We start from the raw sequence: 19,256 nt of genomic DNA, 5'->3' as shown, positions 1-19,256 counted from the left end.
CACAGTGGCCTGATTTTTTTTGCATCTGTGTACTTGGATTTTAGGTCGCAAGCCACCCAAAACTTGCTCCATGCACCACTCAGCAGGCCATTTGTAAATATGTGTACAAATGGTTGGTTTTTTGTACTGTTTTTATCAATAAATGTCAGCAACAAAGGACATACAACCATTTGTACACATATTTACAAATGGCCTGCTGAGTGGTGCATGGAGCATGTTCATTGGTTCATGGACCTCCCTGAACTAACTCCATGTGTGAATGTTAGCAAGGAAAGCCTTGATCATAGAGAGGAGTTTAATAAAACAGGCAGGTGGAACAGGTGCAGGCTGAACCGCGGTGCTCTATGTATAGGCAGTGTTTATTTACAAAGTGAAAAACAACGTAGCAATAAATCCCCGTGTTCTCCCAGACTCCCGTGTCGTGTCTCCCCGTGAATAGTCCGTGTTTCTGTGCTCTCCGCTCCCGTGTCAGCACCCCCCGGTGCTCGCTGCTCCCGTGTCTTCCACGCTCCTCCTGCGGGAAACAAAAGACGCAGCCGTCAGGACACATACAACTTGCGGGCATACACACACTAACTCGGTAACAGGACGACTAACGTGGAGTCTCATGCAATGATCCCGCGTCGGTGGGAGCTCCAAGACTCTCCTAAGTAGCTCCCCCGACGAGCCCTGATCAGCGGCAGGTGTGTGGCTTCGGGTGTGGCCAGTCCTTCCGCAGGGCCACACCCCTCAGGCCTGCAGGTGGCTGAGCTCCATCCTCCAAGCATCCCCGCAGACCTAAACACACACACTCACATCTACAATCATGGAGGAGAGCAGCAGCAATACCAAAATACATATAATAATAATAATAATAATAATAATAATAATAATAATAATAATAATAATAATAATAATAATACATAACTGCTCAGGGATCCTGGGTCGCCCAGTCCCAGGACCCTGACAATTATGTTTAACCAGCTGTTTGGCCAACACACCACCTTCATTTTTCAATATTTCACCCCTTCTCCCAAAATATATAATTTTATAAAATATGATGTCAGTTAAAAGTAAATAATTTCTGATACAGTGGTTCCTCGTTTATCGCGGTAGTTACGTTCCAAAAATAACCCACGATAGGTGAAATCCGCGAAGTAGCTAACTTTATTATTATTATTTTTTACAGCTGTAAAACCCCTCACTACACACTTTATACACTTTTCTCCGACAGGCATGAACATTTTCACACTTTTCTCTCTTGTTTAAACACACTAAAAGTTCAAACCTTCGTAGAAAAATAAGTCTAGTATTATAGATTAAAACGGTGCAAAACATTTCATCGACATTTTTGTGTTTGTTGGAGAAAACTTACAAACATACAGTACAGCACTTCAGAGTCACACTGCTAGCGATTTAGATAAATTTGACAAGCTGAACGCATTCTGTACTGTAGAGGAGACACGGCACGAGATTGATTGACAATGGTCTACAGCCAATCAGAACGCAGAACACAATGTGCTGTAAAAAAGACAAAAAAAAAAATCCGCAAAACAGCAAGACCACGAAAGGTGAACCGCGGGAATACATTTGATATTTATTTAATTATACAATTAATATTACAGTACTTCGGGAATGGGTGTAGGAAAGTGAAAACATCCATGAAGGGTACAGTGAGGATTTAAGTTTAAGGCATTTGAGATTTTCTTTATTTTCCAGCACTGTTTGTCATCAAACATCAAACCAATTTCAGTTTAAATAGAGGGGACAATAACACATAAAAGGCAATCTTTTTGGTGTATCTGTCACTGGTAGGTTTTTTTTTCATACAATGAGATAAAAGAGGCAAAAACATTTAGTTTAGGCATCATTTGTAACACTATACTCCCGGGTTAAATTGGGCTGAAAAGATCTCCAACAGCATTTTTTCTGCAGATTATAATAAGCTGTGGTGGTGGTACTTTAGCATCTAGCTAGTGCTACACTCGATGAGTGACCTCCCAAAAAAATATCTGACCATTTTTAATGTAGGTAATTTCAAATGCGTTTCTTTTCAACAAATATCAGCAAACAAATTAATTAATTGTGTGCACTTGTCACACAGTGCGTTTGCTAGCTAAAGGTACAGCTGCTGTATTTAACAGCTAACATGCTAACTATCCGTTATTCAAAGGCTCGCCACACGCCATTCCCCACAGCACACTACAGCAGAACATCCCGTTAATACATTGTTTTACACAAAATTAATAAACAAATGAGAAATACATACAACTGGTGTCAGGCACGTGCCCACTAAGCACTTATTACCCTCTGTGTCCATCAGTTGAGCAAACAAGTTTTATGTATCTGTAATACTTAACGTATGGCTACGGCAGACTTGCAGTGATTACTGCAGCCAGCCTCACCTAACCGGCCACACCGAGAGGGAGGCAGTGTGTCCCCATTGCACTAACATTTGTGGCACGTGGAATAATACTACATAAATACTGTTACATTAGCTTGCTGCGCTGTGGTAAATTTACAGTAAAGCACTATTTTGGACTGATGCAAAGTGGCTGTGGTATGCATGATCAGTGTTAGGTTACATCAAAATGTAAAAAAACAAAAACAAACTTGTATTTACATGTGCTAATAGCACACGGTTTACTTAGCTTTGCAGCAAAATAGCTGGTAGATATGTCTGTACTTCAAAGAGCTACTTTTTACCATCACACATTTCAGAGCCTGACCTTTCTCACTTTTACTTGGGTAAAGTAGCTGTACTTCAACTTTTATTAGAGTATTATTTAACACAAGTATCTGTACTTCTACACAGGTTACAGATGTTTATATTTTTGCCACATCTGACTAGTTCTCATTTCATGATGGCTGCAAAAATACTAGCAGGGTTAGAGAGGTGTTCTTAAAAGGATTTGGGAAGTAAAAACAAATTACTCTGTCACTAATCAGAAATCCTAAATATCTTAAACTGACGTCAGATGAATCAGGCACTTTAGGAACTTCTCTTTTGACATCGTATTGGTCCTTCATTCTGTTAGTCTTGATTCACTTCCTCTTTATCTACTCTTTTTCTGGCCCCTCTTTCAGCAGCTATCCCTTCACTGCAGGTAATTACAGAGCAGCAGCACCATGGTCAGTAAAAAAAAAAAAAGGCGAGGCCAACCACTCCAGGGAAAGGCACATGATCCATTAGCTGAGCACTGGGCTCGACGGCCCATTCCTCATTCCCATTTGTCTTTCCCTGAAATCCCTCCACTCTTCTTATTCCACTTTGCTCCAGACATCATCTTCTACTCCTCCATCAAAAGACACACATTTCAGCAAATTAAAAAGAAAAAAAAATGCTTCAGAGCTACCCAGAGCTTTTTTACATACCTGAATATAACAGTACACGCTCCTTAATAGCCAGGCAGTCAGTCGGCAAGCCAGCATGTGCTTTTAACTGAATCACTCACCATGGGTATTTTGACAAAACAGACCTCAGCTGCTTTGAATTCAATAAAAGGAAATGGAATATATTTCAAATATGCTGGTACTGCTTCTAAAGAATATAACTGGCCTACTGAGAGGTCCAGCCTAAATAGATTCAAAGAGTTTTTCATTTTCATATTTTTTTTCATTTCGTTGCAACTGTGTGATGACGGAAACACAGACAGAGGATCAACAACCTGCACAAAACCTCCTCAGCTATAGATTTTCTCACTATTAATTGACATTAAAAAAAATCTTGTGTCAACAATAATCACACACGAGACAACGTGGGCATTCTAACAGTGCAAGGAAGGCAAGATTTCCCATTATACATCCGTTAAAATATACCAAAAAGTCTCTCACCATACAAATCAAACAGCTTTCTGTCTACATGATTTCTGTTAGAATCCATCCTGTAAATTGCTTCCGTCTCTTCAACATTGCTGGAATCTGTCATTTTCATGGGAGTACCTATGTCCGTTCAATAAAGGCTGTGATTTTTCAATCTGAGAAATCAGATTGTTTGCAAGTTGTGGAAAACCTGAGGCTTTTGAAGGGAGACTGATAGGAGACTAGTGTGATAGCCAAGCTGCCGCTGGCTCTGCTTTCACTGCTCTGAGATCAGCTATGATAGACATGTTATTACACATGGAAACAGAGACAACATTAGCAAGTAAATAACCAAACTGCTAAGTTCCGTTTTTTTTAATATAGTTAACTTCTTCAACATGTTAGCAATGAAAAGCTTCAGAGAAGTAATTCTGGTGCTGAAGAAGGGTCAGCAGCTTTCTCACATTTCAGAGATACCTTGTGCAAACATGAGGGCATTACTGTAGATGAAACGTAACGTAAAGTATTAAAAAAAGAGTAAAATTAAAGTAAAATCTGGACAGTTTTATTTGTATGATGTTGCACCTTTTAATAAAGGGCAGCTCTTAAAAAAACAAAAAAAGCACCATTGTTAATTGTTAGCTAATGCTAAAACATTTTGATTATCACTACAGATATAATAATGCAATTGCACAGCAAAGAAGGAGTGTAGCAAGATGTAGGTTGTCAAAGGAGCTTGCAAAGAAAAGCGTCTGGACTTCTTTAAGTTACTTGAAGACGTTTCACCTCTCATCCGAGAAGCTTCTTCAGTTCTAAGGTCAAATGGTGGAGAGTCCCAGATATAAACCTAGTGGGAGTATCCCCCCACAGAGGGACAAAAGGACCCCCTGATGATCCTCTAATCCACTGAGCCAAGGTGTGAAACTGGGTGTGGGTCCCAATCAGCCAGAGTTTCGGGTGAGTTCATTGTGAAACCTGGCCCCACCTTATCATGCGAATTCGTGAGATCAGATGGCCCAGGATGTGAGTGGGCGTTAAGGCGTCTGGGAAGGGATCTCAAAACTGGATTATAGATGGCAGAGAGTTGGTGTCGTAAACCACCACCTCTGTTCAAAGATGGAGCAAGTTATGAAGTGGCTTTTATGCAGACATCTGCACCTTGGGATTTCTAACTACAATATCAATCACTGCAATCCAAAAGAAAATCAAATGTCATCTCTCATGCATGAAACACTTTTTTATGAATTTTAGACAAACGCAAAGGAAAAGCAATCTTATTCTTATTCTCTTTTATCCAGTGGAGAAAGAATATATTTTGAAAAACATGGGGAAAAATGAGAACTCACCCTGACTCGGCCCCCTGCTTTTATTTTTTTTGAAATCTGTAGATTTATCTCGCTTAGTTCAGAACAGTAAAAGAGCCAATATGAATGAATGAATGAATATTCTTTATTCTTTATTGTCATTGTCACAGGTACAATGAAATTGAAAGATGTCTCTGGTCAGTGCAACATCACAAAAGATAAATACTTAAAAACTATAATTAAATACTTAAAAACTATAATGATAGGATATAAAAGATAGAAATACATATAAAATACAGTATTCTCATACCGTAGATACACCCAAGCAATCCAGGCCTAAGGCCCCATACAGACACTCAACATACGACCTAGTTGATATATCACTCAAACAATCAATCACTCAATCAATTTGTTAGCGCATCCAACAAAACATGTCTGAAAGCATTCCAACTTCATGGGCACAAATGACAAAAGGGGCAATGAAAGTCATCTACTTTTAGTAGCATTGAGACATGATATTGCAAATGGGTAGAAACTGTGTTTGAGTCTGTTAGTCCTTGTGTATGTTGTTCTATACCGTTTACCTGAAGGCAGCAGTTCGAACATGGAGTGTCCAGGGTGTGAGGTGTCCTTTATGATGTTATGGGCTCTTTTGAGGCAGCGGGAACTGTGTAGGTCTTTCAGTTTGAGGAGAGGGCAGCCGATTGTCCTTTGGGCAGCGTTGATTACTCCCTGGAGTGCTTTCCTCTGAGCCACTGTGCAGCTAGCGTACCATATGCCTATGCAGTACGTTAGTATGCTTTCGATGGAGGCTCTGTAGAAAGACACCAGCAGTCTCTGTGTGATGTTGTTCTTCCTAAGCACTCTCAGAAAGTACAGTCTCTGTTGTGTCTTTTTCAGTAGCTCAGAGGTATTCACACTCCAGGATAGGTTTCCCTCTATGCTGACTCCCAAGAAGCGGAAGTCTGCCACCCTCTCCACATAGTCGCCGCTGATGATTAGTGGTTGGATTTCTGTCTTGTGTCTTCTGTAGTCAATTATGAGTTCTTTGGTCTTTTTCGTGTTTAGGAGAAGGTTGTTATCCTTGCACCATGAAGACAGCCGCTCCACCTCATCTCTGTAGGCAGACTCATCTCCCCCAGATATGAGCCCCACCACAGTAGTGTCATCTGCGAACTTTACAATGGTGTTGCTCTGGTGGGCGGGGGTGCAGTCGTGTGTATAAAGCGAGTAGAGCAGTGGACTAAGCACGCAGCCCTGTGGCGACCCAGTGCTTAGATTTAGGGCTGGAGATGTGTAACATCCCACTCTCACTCTCTGTCTGCGGTCGGTGAGGAAGCTATTGATCCACTTACAGGTGCTGTGAGGAAGCCCTAGGTCTTTTAGCTTGGTGTCCAGTTTGTATGGAAGAATGGTGTTAAATGCCGAGCTATAATCCACAAAGAGCATACGCACATAGCTTCCTTGCCTCTCCAGATGTGTTAATGCTACATTGAGTGCTGTTGCTATGGCGTCCTCTGTCGATCGGTTTGCTCTGTAGGCAAACTGGTGTGGGTCAAAGCTGCTGGGTAGGGCTGCTGTAATGTGGTAACGCACAAGTTTCTCAAAGCACTTCATCACCACCGGGGTTAGTGCCACTGGTCTATAGTCATTTAGGCTAGAGATATGAGCCTAATAATTGTTTCATGTAATGAGTCATGACCTCATAATACATATATTTTTATATCACATGCATAAATGTATGTGCATGAATACGTGTATGAGTTTCTCTGATGACTATGAAAAATTACAGCTGTTGTGCTTTCATCTTTTCTGCTGGCTTTCCTGTTTCTCTGTTTCTTGTTATTCTTGCTAACCTCCACAGAAGAAATCAATTCTGCTGACCCTAATCTAAAAACATGACACAAGGATTAATGACTAGCCTGATATGGAATATGCACAACTTTCTGTCTCCCAGACGAATAGTCTACATTCCAATTGAAATAACATACAAAGAGCTTTTTAATCAGTAGGTCAAGAGGGGGAGGGGGGGGGAATCCTTGCTCCACACAGGTAACAAAATGGCCAGGATTATATTTAGGAGAGGATGCAACATTTGTATAACTCAGCATTTCTATTCTCCTTACTTAAGATAATGTATAGATGCATATATTACTACTTTTTGTCTGCCAACTCCTCCAACATAATGAGTTTAGAACCAAACTTGGCACACAGTTACATCTTAAGCTGCATCCACGCTACAAATGATTTGCTCATCATTCCAGTCTTTGAAGCTCACAGCTGGTCATTTGCCGACATTCCACGTGCCAGTAGTAGCCTAGGCAACCGTAATGTGCTAATGTATTAATCAACTGTATCCTCCGTGCTCATTGGTAGTTGCTTCAGTTGCTCAGCTGGAAGATGAGAAAAATTAATCATAGGTCCCGCCCAATTCTCACACCAGTAAAAATGGACTTTGTTGCTTGAAGTCACAGCATGTATTTCCTTTCATATAATCTTTGGTCAGCACAAAGCTTTAGCACCCCATGATTATTATCTATGTAATTTTGGCATCATGGTGTTGCCTAGCAGCTACCTAGCAATGGGCTAAAATGACCCATTTGTTTATTTACACGCCTGTAACATCTTATAAAAGTATTGTCATTTCATGACTAGTAACTAATTTATGCCCACAAAACTTCAGTTATACATTACAAATTATCATAACTTGAGGTTGCCTTGCAACCGCTTAGCAACGGGCTAAAATTACATCCAGCTTAAAAGAATGACATTGAGATTAAATTTCAAAGATGAGAGCAGAGATTGCAACAAATATAAAATGAGTAAAGGAAATAATAAAGGAGAAATTCATGACAGGTGAGTCAAGAACAAATATCTGAATCATACACATATCATAAATGACCTGTTTTTTTCCTTTAGCTGTTGTAGAACTGACTGAACAGAAAGTTCAACACACGTTGAACAGGTAGCTTTGAAAGCAGAGAAAACACTGATTGAGATGTTATGGAACTGAAGGCAAGTCTGTGGGCACACACACTGTTACAAATACTTGCTTGTATCCAAAGGCTGGAGAGGTCTGCACAGAGACAAGGAATAGAAAGGAATAAGCAAACAGGACAGAGGCCAGAGCACAATACCTCCTGCGGACACAATGATCTGGTGACGGCTGGGGGGTTTCTTCAGCTTTAAACAGTCAGCATTAATGACCACACGAGGAGCAGATGAGTTAATCAGCAAACTCTCAACAGGTGGGTGGCAAGGCCCAGAGGAACTGCCCCTAAAACAGGTAAACAACACACAACCACAGACGCACATACAAACACAGGCAGGGAAGGAACAGAGAGAGAGAAACAGAACGCCAGCGCAGAAGGACACACGGACTGTGACATTAGCCACCTACAATACTTTATCAAAGCATCCTGTCACTTTAATTTTACAAAGTGGCACCTTATTTATATCCACAAAAAGAATTAAACGTGATCTATTACAACATCATCATGTTGCGTACCAATCATCTAAAACTATTTTTGTATTTATGAAAGCAATGTGTCATAATTTCATGTGTACTGCATGTTGGGAATATACACGTTTCTCCTCCTTTCTCCTGCTTCTGTTAGGGATGGCCACAGTAGAACATCTGCCACCATGTCAGCCTTGCCTCTCCAACTTTATTTCCAAATTGCTCAACCTGGGCTGGCCCTCTAATGAAAATATTAACACCTTCAGCTCAGCCTCCTGTCTTTCTGTTAGTGCCACCATCTTCAAACCATACATCATAGCAGGTCTTACTACCATCTCATAACCCTTCTCTTTCAATCTTGCTGCTATCCTTCTGTTACAAATCATTCCTGACACTTGCCTCCACCCACCCCCACTCCCCACCCACCTCCATTCTTCTTCACTGCTCTAGTGCACTGCACATTTGAGCTCATCACCCTTCACTACCTTTACTTGTTTCATCTTCAGCTGTTTCCTTCTTCTTTACACAAATATATTCTATCTTGTTTCTAATGATTTTCATTCCTCTTATCTCCAAAGCATACCTCCATATCTCCAGGCTCTCTTCCACCTGCTCCTTACTCTCACTACAGATCACAATTTCATCTGCAAACACCGTAATACACTCCTTTCTTACCTCATCTATCACCATTGCAAACAATAGGATTACATGAGCGCTGAGGCCTCATGTAATCCCACACCCACCCTCAAATACTTCTCCGACACTCGTGGCTTATTCACGCACTCTCATAATTTTTCTCACCCTATCCCTTGAGTTCATATGGGCGTACTAGTTTACAGAAATACATTTGACACTATTTCTGACTTTAAAGAACAAAGGAACTAAATAAATAATTAAAAAGCATTTTCCCACTAATGGATTTGAAGCGACTGTAACACTCAGGTGAAAACAGTCTGTGGCCTACCTACAGCTGCAGTTCAGCACCACATCTAGTGAACAGTTCCTTTTAAGCCCAAATGACTGGTTTTAGGCTCAGTTTGTAGACATGTGGGATAATTTTCACACCCAACTGGTTTTTACATGCAAATAGCTAGCAAAATATTTCTTTTCAAAACAAGCACTCAAGGTAACACATTCAAAAGTGTCCATGGTATTATTTTTATGCTTTGGTAAACTACATTTTCATTCATTTTCTTAAGCTTTTATCCATTTTAGGATATACAGAGAGCCAGACAGGCATTTGCACCTATGGCCAATTTAGAATGGGAGCAGCTGGGGGTAAGCATGGTCAACATGCAGACCCCACAGAGAAAGACCCCACCCAGCCAGTGGATTCAAGCCCAGGTCCTTCTAACTTTGAGGCACCTTCTTTCCACCCCTTCTGCCTCCTGACATATATTTACATTGCCATTCTACATAACAGTAATTGCATTTATCTCTAAATAGAGTCATTAGAAATGCAACATTTATATTAGAAGGCAGAGCAATGTAATTTTGAGAACAAACTGCCTAAATATTAAAAGATCTATTAGATTCTTTAATAATTAATGACTTTTAAACTAGCATTCATGCAGATGCATAATATACACACAGTGCAAAACTCTCCCACCATCATAATGTTATGTTTGCAAACAAACATTTGCTCTGTAAAGGCTAGCTCTGGTTATTAATTGCTATTTTTAGGCAACTGAAACAGTTTTTTTTCCTTTAAAAATGAAAAATATCATAGAAATGCAAGAGATAAGAGCACAATGAACTCTTTATAAGTACCTTATAAAGTACTTACTTCTATTTCAAGGCAGCATGCAGGTTCATGAAATCTTGGTTTCAATTAGTTATCTGCATTTTTTTATTGCTTTACTGCAATCCTTTACATTTATTTCAAATTATTCCCAGATGGATATACAGTCCCATTTTACACTGACGTTTAAGATAATTGGGAGCAAGCATTTTCTCCCTCATTGCCATTCAAGGAAATGTCAGTCAGCATTAGCATACTCATTTATAGAGTTCTACAGCTGTCCCTGGCTGCTACCTCGCCGACCCTCGCTCTCTGTGCACCCAGCCACCCCTTTCAAGGAGGGTTATCGCAGTGATTATGAAAAATGACTCCTAAAAAAACCTGATGTGACACATTATCTCAATATTAAGGGAGTTTGAGCGAATAATAAGTTTGGCTTATTAATAAAGGTATGAAAGGGTGAGAAGCTGCCAAGTGAAGTTAAATGCCACTGTCAATCTCAGCATGAGTCACTTTTGACTTCAAAGGACATTTCAAATGAGTCAAGTCAAAGTATTTATGGAGACACCAGCGTCCCAGTGGGACTCATAACCATCATGTGACAGGCAGAGATTTTCTTCTGAAATTTGTTAGATAATGTATGGAAGCTTCAACATTTGTCAAGCATAGTCAGCCCATATAGTCTGAGTTTAGATGCATACAGTATGTGAGTTTTACTGTGTTTGTGTAAGCACTTTCTAATTTCACCATTAGTCCATGCAAAAAATGTAACAGGGGATACATAAACCATGATCGCCCCGCGAGATACACATCATTCTTTATAAGGCATAGAAAAAAAGCTGTGAACTCCCATCTCACTTTTCATGAATAAATGATGAGTCGTGCGTTTGAATGAATCCATGTCCTTTCTTGCTGTCCTTTCTAAAGTTCGCTAAATGGCAGACATGGTGGTACACTTCCTTCCATGAGCTAGGTGCTGCTAATCTGATGCTGGGACGTTATCTAGCTGAGCTATTCACTGCATCCCCTTGTCAGAAAGGCTTCTTCGGTAGAAGCTGTCGATAGCCTTAAGATCTGGGCACATAGAGCTGTAAGTATAAACTTTAGTGCAAAAAAGTATTCACTGCTTTCTTCTTCTTTCTTTTCTTGGCTGACCTTGATGTGTGGCTGTCTTTCTCCTCCTTTGTTGCTATTAGAAAAACACAGTAATGCCACCATACATAAGCAGTCCCAGACATCATACAGTCATCTGAAAGCAAAGGTCACTCTCACATATGTCCCACCAAGTGGTAAATTAGATCATGTTTTTGTGTATAGGCTTCTATATTTACTTTTCTTGCGCTAATTCCGAGTGCACGACTGCCACGCACTTCACACATCTAATTGAATCGGTATTAAACTGTCATTTAATATTTAAGCAGCTAAGGGGGCAAATTAGCTTGTAGAAGACTTACAGAAAAGGAAATGAGGACGTGAGGGACATGTCTCAGATCTCCGTGCAATAGACCCAAGGGGAAGACTACCAAATGATAGTTCCAGTCACAGCTCACACTCAAGCTTAACAAAGTCAGAGTCACGAGCGAGAGAGAAACAGGGCAGAGGAGAGAAAGGCAACTCACTCAATGAGAGTCTGGGGCAAAGATAAGAGACGAATTAGCAGTTAATTTGTGGAGAAATTAATCCGTTTTCAGCATGAATCAGAGCCTAACTCTGTGGCATTGTTCAAGGCAGTGAGCACTCCTATCTCATGTCCCCAGATATTTGCAGGTCAGTACAGAGGAGAGGATTTCAATTTGGTCACTGATGTTGGATCAAGAACGGGAAGACACAAAAGAAGCCTTTGTTCCGGCAAGGGTTGCACTGCAAATGGCACATATCATCTCGGGAGTGTTGCTAACGTGCGCCATCTCGATGTGTCTTGTAAGTTGCTTTTCATGGAGGGAAACTGAAGGCCACGCCGTAGTAAAACTGAACAAACTGTAATTGGAGCAGCCTCTATTTGATATTGAGCATTTAATCTCACATCATTAATGCAGTGCCATTTAAAAAGCCTCAGCATCTCCTGAATATAGAGAAGGTGACATTTAAAAAGCCCCCAGATCTCTGCCGACACCAAATATTTCGCCAGTTACTCAAATTAATTCACTGATGACTTGCCTTTGGATACAAGCTGCACAACATAGGAATACAAGTGAATTTTATGAAATTATTATACACCAGGCAAGGTTATCCAAAATCACCTTTGGCTTCTGTTTTCCTTTGCTGAAACTAAAGACTTTAAAATGAGATCGCAGTAGCATGAGTTATACCGGAGCATGTGTGTCTGTGTATATGTCCTTGTGGAATGGCTCTAAAACTTGATTGGCGTTCTCCATACAGTGACACATAATAAGCTCAGACCTCTCACCTACATTAAACAACATTCAATCAATCAATCAATCAATCAAAATTTATTTATATAGCACATTTTTAAGACCGAAGTACACCAAAGTGCTTTCCATTAAAATCGCAATACAAATAAAATCACAATAAAATATAAATTACAAATATATAAAATATAAGATAATTACATAATCTAAATACAGAGCCAGATGTAAATTACCCTAATTTGCCTTAAATGCCAGATCAAACAAATACGTTTTTAAACGTGATTTAAAAGACTGAATGGAATCTGACGCGCGAATATGAAGAGGGAGAGTATTCCATAGCCTGGGTGCAGCAACGGCAAAGGCACGGTCTCCTCTGGTCTTCAGCCGAGACCTAGGTTGCACCAAGAGCAGTTGGCCCGATGATCTTAGTGCTCTCTGAGGGCTGTACAGACAGAGGAGATCAGCTAAGTAGTCAGGTGCCATATTGTTCAAAATTTTATAAATAAACAATAGAATTTTAAAATCAATTCGATATTTGATAGGAAGCCAGTGTAAATTTTTCAGAACAGGGGTGATAGAGTCAAACTTTCTAGTGCCGGTCAAGAGACGTGCTGCGGCATTCTGGACCAGCTGCAGACGCTGCAGAAGAGAAGATTGTAGACCCAAGTAGAGAGAATTACAATAGTCCAGTCTTGACATAATGAAAGCATGAATGAGTTTCTCCATATCTTTGTGTGGTATGTAGGGTTTAGCCTTAGAGATTAGGCGTAGTTGATGAAAGCTAGTTTTTACCACAGTAGAGACCTGTTTGTCAAGTTTGAAGGAACTATCCATGAAAACTCCAAGATTCCTGGCAGTATCAGTAAGGTAGTTAGCAACAGGCCCAAATGTGTCAGTCAATTGTCCCAGAGGCATATTTTGGTCAAAAACAATAATTTCTGTCTTCTTTCCATTTAAAGTAAGAAAGTTACGTGATAACCAGTCCTTGACATCACTCAGACAATCAAACAGAGGATGTGGTGAGGATAAAGCATCCCCAGTCAGGTGAAGGTAGATTTGAATATCATCAGCGTAACAGTGAAAAGAGACATTGTGTTTTTCAAAAATGGAGCTCAAGGGCAACATATACAGAGAAAACAACATAGGACCCAGTACCGAGCCCTGGGGCACACCACAGCGGAAACGGGCAGAAGAAGAGGAATATTTTCCCATCGAGACGGAGAACGACCTCTCAGAAAAATATGATTTAAACCAAGATAAAACATTTCCTTTGAGGCCTACTACATGTTCCAGTCTTGCCAAAAGGATATCATGATCAACCGTATCAAAGGCTGAGGTCAAATCCAATAGTACTAAGACCGCAGAGTGCCCAGAGTCAGCAATTAAGAGAAGGTCATTAAAGACTCTTAGTAGGGCAGTTTCGGTGCTGTGACGCGGTCTAAATCCAGACTGAAATTTATCACTTATACCGTTGCTCTCTAAATAGGTCTGTAGTTGCCGAAGCACTATTTTCTCTAAGACTTTTGACATAAAAGGAAGTTTAGAAATCGGCCTGTAATTAGCTAGAATGTTACGATCAAGGGAACTTTTCTTGATGACAGGTTGCACGACTGCATGTTTAAAGACAGTCGGAACATAGCCAGATGACAGTGAGAAGTTCATTAGAAATAAAATACAAGACCCGATTGTATTCAATGCATCCTTAATGATACGAGAGGGAATAATGTCGTGCAAAGAATTTGAGCTTCTCAGATTATTAATTATTTCCTTTAAAGTCAAAAATGACACAGGTTCGAACTGTTGGAAAACCGTTGAACATTCAGAAGCTGGGGCTTGATTTACTACCAAAGAATGTGTGGCCCTTAACAATGAGATTTTATCTATAAAATAATTTAGAAATTTTTCGCAGAGGGCCGGGGAGGCACCCATTGAAACATCCGAACAGGGATTAACCACTGAATTAAAAATTTTAAACAGGACTCGAGGATTATGGCTGTTATTCGCAATAATGTTAGATAAAAAAGAAGTTTTTGCCATTTTGGCAGCCTTCTGGAATTTAGACTGGCTCATATGCAGGATGTCAAGGGACACCTGAAGTTGATCTTTTTTCCATCTTCTCTCAGCTCGACGACATTCACGTCTAAGAGCGAGGATGGATTCATTTAGCCAAGGTTGGCGTGAGGTTTTACGGCGTCGAATCTTTACTGGAGCCACAGTATCCAAAATAGAAGTACATATAGAGATGAAAGAGTTAACTATGCCATCAACTGGGAGAGGTGCATTACTGATATCTTCATAACAAAAAGAATTGGCAAAGGCCGCAGAAAAAAGAGCAACAGCCTCAGAATTAATCGGACGTGATAGGCTCGGTGGACCCTCAGAGTTCAGTTCCATATTGCATGACTGAACATCAAACATAACTGGGAAATGATCCGAAATCCCAGCATCATTGATGTCTGTGATGCAAATGTCCAGTCCATACGACAATACCAAGTCCAGCATATGCCCTTTAATGTGGGTTGATTTCCTCACCCACTGAGTAATATTAAAAGAGTCAATAAGGGCAAGAAAGTCCTTAGCCAATAGGTCCTCCTCGCAGCATATATGAATATTAAAATCACCACAAATAAGTACACGATCATAACTTAAGAAAATAATTCCTAGAAGATCAGCAAATTCACGGATAAAATCCTTGTTGCGCTTCGGCGGTCGATACACCACCGCACAGAGGGTCCGGGGGGAACCGGACAACTCCAGTAGTTGTACTTCAAAGCTGGAGTGCAAGGCGGGAGGCAGCTGCCGCACTCGGAATTTACTTCTAAAAACCGAGGCTAGCCCTCCACCCCTGCCCACGGTCCTAGGAGAATTAAAGAAAGCACAGTCCAGTGGAAGAAGTTCCGAAAAGGAAGAGGACTCACCAGGGCGAATCCAGGTCTCTGTTAGAAACAGGACATCCAGCCTTGATGCAAGAAAAAAGTCATTTACAACGAAGGACTTGTTCACCAGTGACCTAGTGTTTAGCAGTGCCATACGGAGCGTAGCCTCGTTGACGCTACTGGGAGCACGTCCCAGCCGGCGAAGATTACTGTAATCCACACCTCCTCCAGAGGCCCGCTTCCAGCTCCATACAGGTGGACACTCAGCTGGTAGAACCGGATGGGCTTGCTGGCCAGCATAGCGAATCCATCGATGACGACCCAGTCTGAAGGTATGCTGGGAGGGCCGCAGGTTGTCAATAATGGAGCGGTAGCCAATCACTCCATGTGCTTTTAGGTAAGCTTTAATACGAACGCGAAAACCACTCCGCTTACCCCGTTTCCTATATCGTTTCTTGTGCGGTGTAAAAAGAGGCAGGTAATCCGTGCAGGCGGAAGTATGTGGTCGAGGCTGGGAAAAATTCCCTAAGTTCCAATATAGCTCCGGCTTTTGGTGATTCAAGGGTCGAAGATTTAAAAGAGTTTGTCGATCATAGGCAATCAGGGCAGTAACATCCGGAAAGCATATAGAAAGTAATAAAACAAAGAGAAAACAACACTCAGGAAGACGGACCCAAAGACGGCTTGCCGTGCACACTGGCGCCATCTTGGATGTAATTCCGTGATATTCAGTGATATTACATACGTTAGGCATTCATTATGTCTTCGTATGAGTGTGTATGTATATATATATATATATATATATATATATATATATATATATATATATATATATATATATATATAAAAAAGAAGGCAGTTTCATTTCGAGACATGCACTCAGTTGAACTGCTGACCTCGTCTTCTCAATGTTAAAGCGTAGAGCGTCTCTTGTTCTGACTTATACTGACTGAATCAAGAAGACATCTACCCTTTGTGCAGCAGTATCAGTGCGAGAAAGCTTAACAAAATAGCACGAGCTGTTGTTGTGCATTTTTGTGCTGTTTATCTTTCCGGTGACTATTTCATTTCACAGTGGTGACAGCTGCTTGCAGTGCGAGGCATCAGAAAAGAGGGCAGGCAAGGTAAGCTGAATCTTTCATCATTCTCACATAAGTGAGGGGAGATGAGAGACAACGTATTTCTCACTGTCTGACTTACGGTTGTGAGACTGCATTTCATTAGGGCATCCGCAGGTCATGGATTTTGGGCATAAGTAAGTTGTGGCTTTATACCCAAAGCACATTTGTTTCAGCAGTGACCAGCATTTTTAAGAAATAGGGCAACCATTTTTAAAGAAAATTATAAAATGCTCAGAAAACCATTCACTGTATTTGCTTTCAGCAGTGGTGCCAGTTTTTAGTTTGGTAGTTTAATGTTCAAGGCCAGACAGCCCACTTTTCCTTTTTGGAGGAAACAGATTAACTAACGTGTCAGTTTACTGTCAGTATTTTTTATTACTATTGAGCTGTTTTTAATCAGTCTCTTCAGTAATACTGACATAACACAAACCGATCATCTAGGTTTTCACACAGAAGTCCTTGATCACTTGATCATTTCAGGTACGTATTTTGGCGTTGTACTTTATCCTTTCTCTCAGGAGTCATAATTTCCTTGTTATCGTCATTTGGGATCTGGTCACCTGCTGTACAAGAAGTGAAAAAAACTATTTGGAGGAGGCGGGAATTTATTACATACACAAGCATTTTTCAAATTCATCCATCCATCCATCCATTTTCCACAAACCACTTTTTCATCTCAGTGATGTGGGGGAACTGGACTCCATTCCAGCTGGGGTCAACATACACATCTGAAATATTTTTAAATGCAATCTTTTCAGCTCCTCTGCCTCATTTTTCCCTCAGTCCATTCTTTGTTTTCCAAAAATTCAAATAAAACAATGAAATGAGCAAACAATTGTATGGGCCCACCACCTTCAGTAATCTAAAAGCATGTGTGTGTTGGGGGGGGATTCGTGGTAGCATTCATCCAATTTATTACCATCACGAGGCTGCAGTGTCACAGCTGTGGAAAGTGGAGGGTGTAGCCTAGTTTTAGAGCTGATTAACTAACGTGAATAATTTTACAGTCATATTTTGTTTATGACTGGAACATTGGTCCAACAGTAAGCAGTCCAATGGGAATGCTCCAGACACACCTGATCGACCTCTCCAACATTGGCTTAAGTAAACTTCACTCAAATAAATGCACTTGGGACTATTTTCAGCCTGGGATAAATACTGGCTCAGGCGAGGCAGCAGGTGAACAAAAGATTAAAATAACCTGAAAATGTTTTTTTACAGTTGTGTTTACAGCAGGGCTCTGTGATAGAGAAGCATTGCTATTAAGCTAATAAGAGAGTAAGTAAGCTACTGACTGTATACGCAGTCGGTAACCCACAATTCACACACACATATTCAGCACGTTATTCCTCATGCTTTTAAGCACTTTCATCATGTAACTATCACACACAAGTTCACACTGATGGATAAATTGGGGGAGAGTTGGGGTTCAATAGCATGCCAGATGACACTTCAACATATGGACTGGAGGAGCTGGGGATCAACCCACTCATCTGCCAGTTAATAGAAAAGCTTGTAGTAGTCCAAGGTATAGAGGGTTTTTTTGTGATTGAAAATCTGGCAAAAATGGTAATGACTTATCCTGTTTTTAAATACATTTATACTATGGCAAAGTCATAGAACAACAACATTGATTACTGCTCATAATAGTTAACACACACACACACACACACACCAGTGATGTTGGATGAAAATGGGTAAGCGTCTTCCTGTTACCTTCTCCTCATTATGACACCAAACAAATAGAAAACAAGGAAAGCACTGAAATCAATTCATGACACATACTTTCAAAAGCCCGATTAGTTTGCTGCAGAGGATTAAGTGGAATTTATGGCAATACACAGAAAAAACCCCTTGAAACAACATACTGTATATACATACACACAGTGCACACAACCCATTTGCTTGATTTACTGGGGCCTTGCAGAAAACCTTTTGACAAGGTTTAATTAGCGTGCTTTTACACCGTTTTTCATGTTTAAAAGGTGATGAATTGTATAATTAAAGGCCTCACAATGTAAATCAATGGGGCAGAAAGAGAGAAGGTAATTAAATAGCGAGCTGGCTGGCATCATAATGTTCCAACTTTCATGGGAGACAAGCCACCCCCCACTGTGCCCAAACACTTGTTGACTGCAATAATGAAAGAATGTTGACACACAAAGACATCTCCTGAAAGGGACACCTAATTAGCAGCTTTTTAATCAGGTTAATACAAAGAACTATAAAGAAAAATACAAATCTGTTAGGAGGAAAAGGGATTTATGGACACAGTCGCTCTTGGCATAAAAGGGTCTAAATTAGTGTAACAACATGGCATCTTCATTTGTGTCTCAGGCTATAAATTTTCCAGTGACAGTCCTGCATGGTTGCGTTCTGCAAAGCCCATTGAGAGGCCGGGCATTTCTGTAAAACAAGTCAGTGTTATATGCAGTAGTACTTTATCATTCTCCTACAGGGTGGGAGAACGTTCTGCAATGTCCTGCTGGGCTCATGTTTCCATCTCTGAACTGAATCTCCCTTTCAAATCAAGCCTTCTTTTCCCCCATTCTCTCTGGATTTAGGCCATTTTAGACCTATGAAAAGCTGCAAATGCCGATCTCAC

At 40.6% G+C, this 19,256-nt stretch overlaps 2 long non-coding RNA genes across 3 annotated transcripts in view; one reads left to right on the top strand and one right to left on the bottom strand.

Moving 5' to 3' along the window:
• Nucleotides 1–364: 364 nt before the first annotated feature.
• Nucleotides 365–15,653, bottom strand: LOC309713262. The gene is made up of 3 exons (XR_014278536.1): nucleotides 15,573–15,653; nucleotides 598–777; nucleotides 365–514 (listed from the first exon to the last, which is right to left on the bottom strand). It is a non-coding gene; the product is annotated as an uncharacterized lncRNA (long non-coding RNA).
• A 196-nt stretch (nucleotides 15,654–15,849) lies between these two features.
• The window catches only part of LOC309713263, a 44,434-nt gene continuing 41,027 nt past the window's right edge, over nucleotides 15,850–19,256 (top strand). For both annotated transcript variants that reach the window (XR_014278537.1, XR_014278538.1), the window contains exons 1-2: nucleotides 15,850–15,927; nucleotides 16,606–16,654. This is a non-coding gene — a long non-coding RNA (uncharacterized lncRNA). The remainder of the gene's footprint in view (nucleotides 15,928–16,605; nucleotides 16,655–19,256) is intronic.

This window comes from Aulonocara stuartgranti, assembly GCF_965226115.1.
Source record: "Aulonocara stuartgranti genome assembly, chromosome: 8".
Taxonomy (NCBI): Eukaryota; Metazoa; Chordata; class Actinopteri; order Cichliformes; family Cichlidae; genus Aulonocara; species Aulonocara stuartgranti.
The sequence above is the reverse complement of the archived record's forward strand: the minus strand, read 5'-3'. Positions and strand labels throughout refer to the sequence as shown.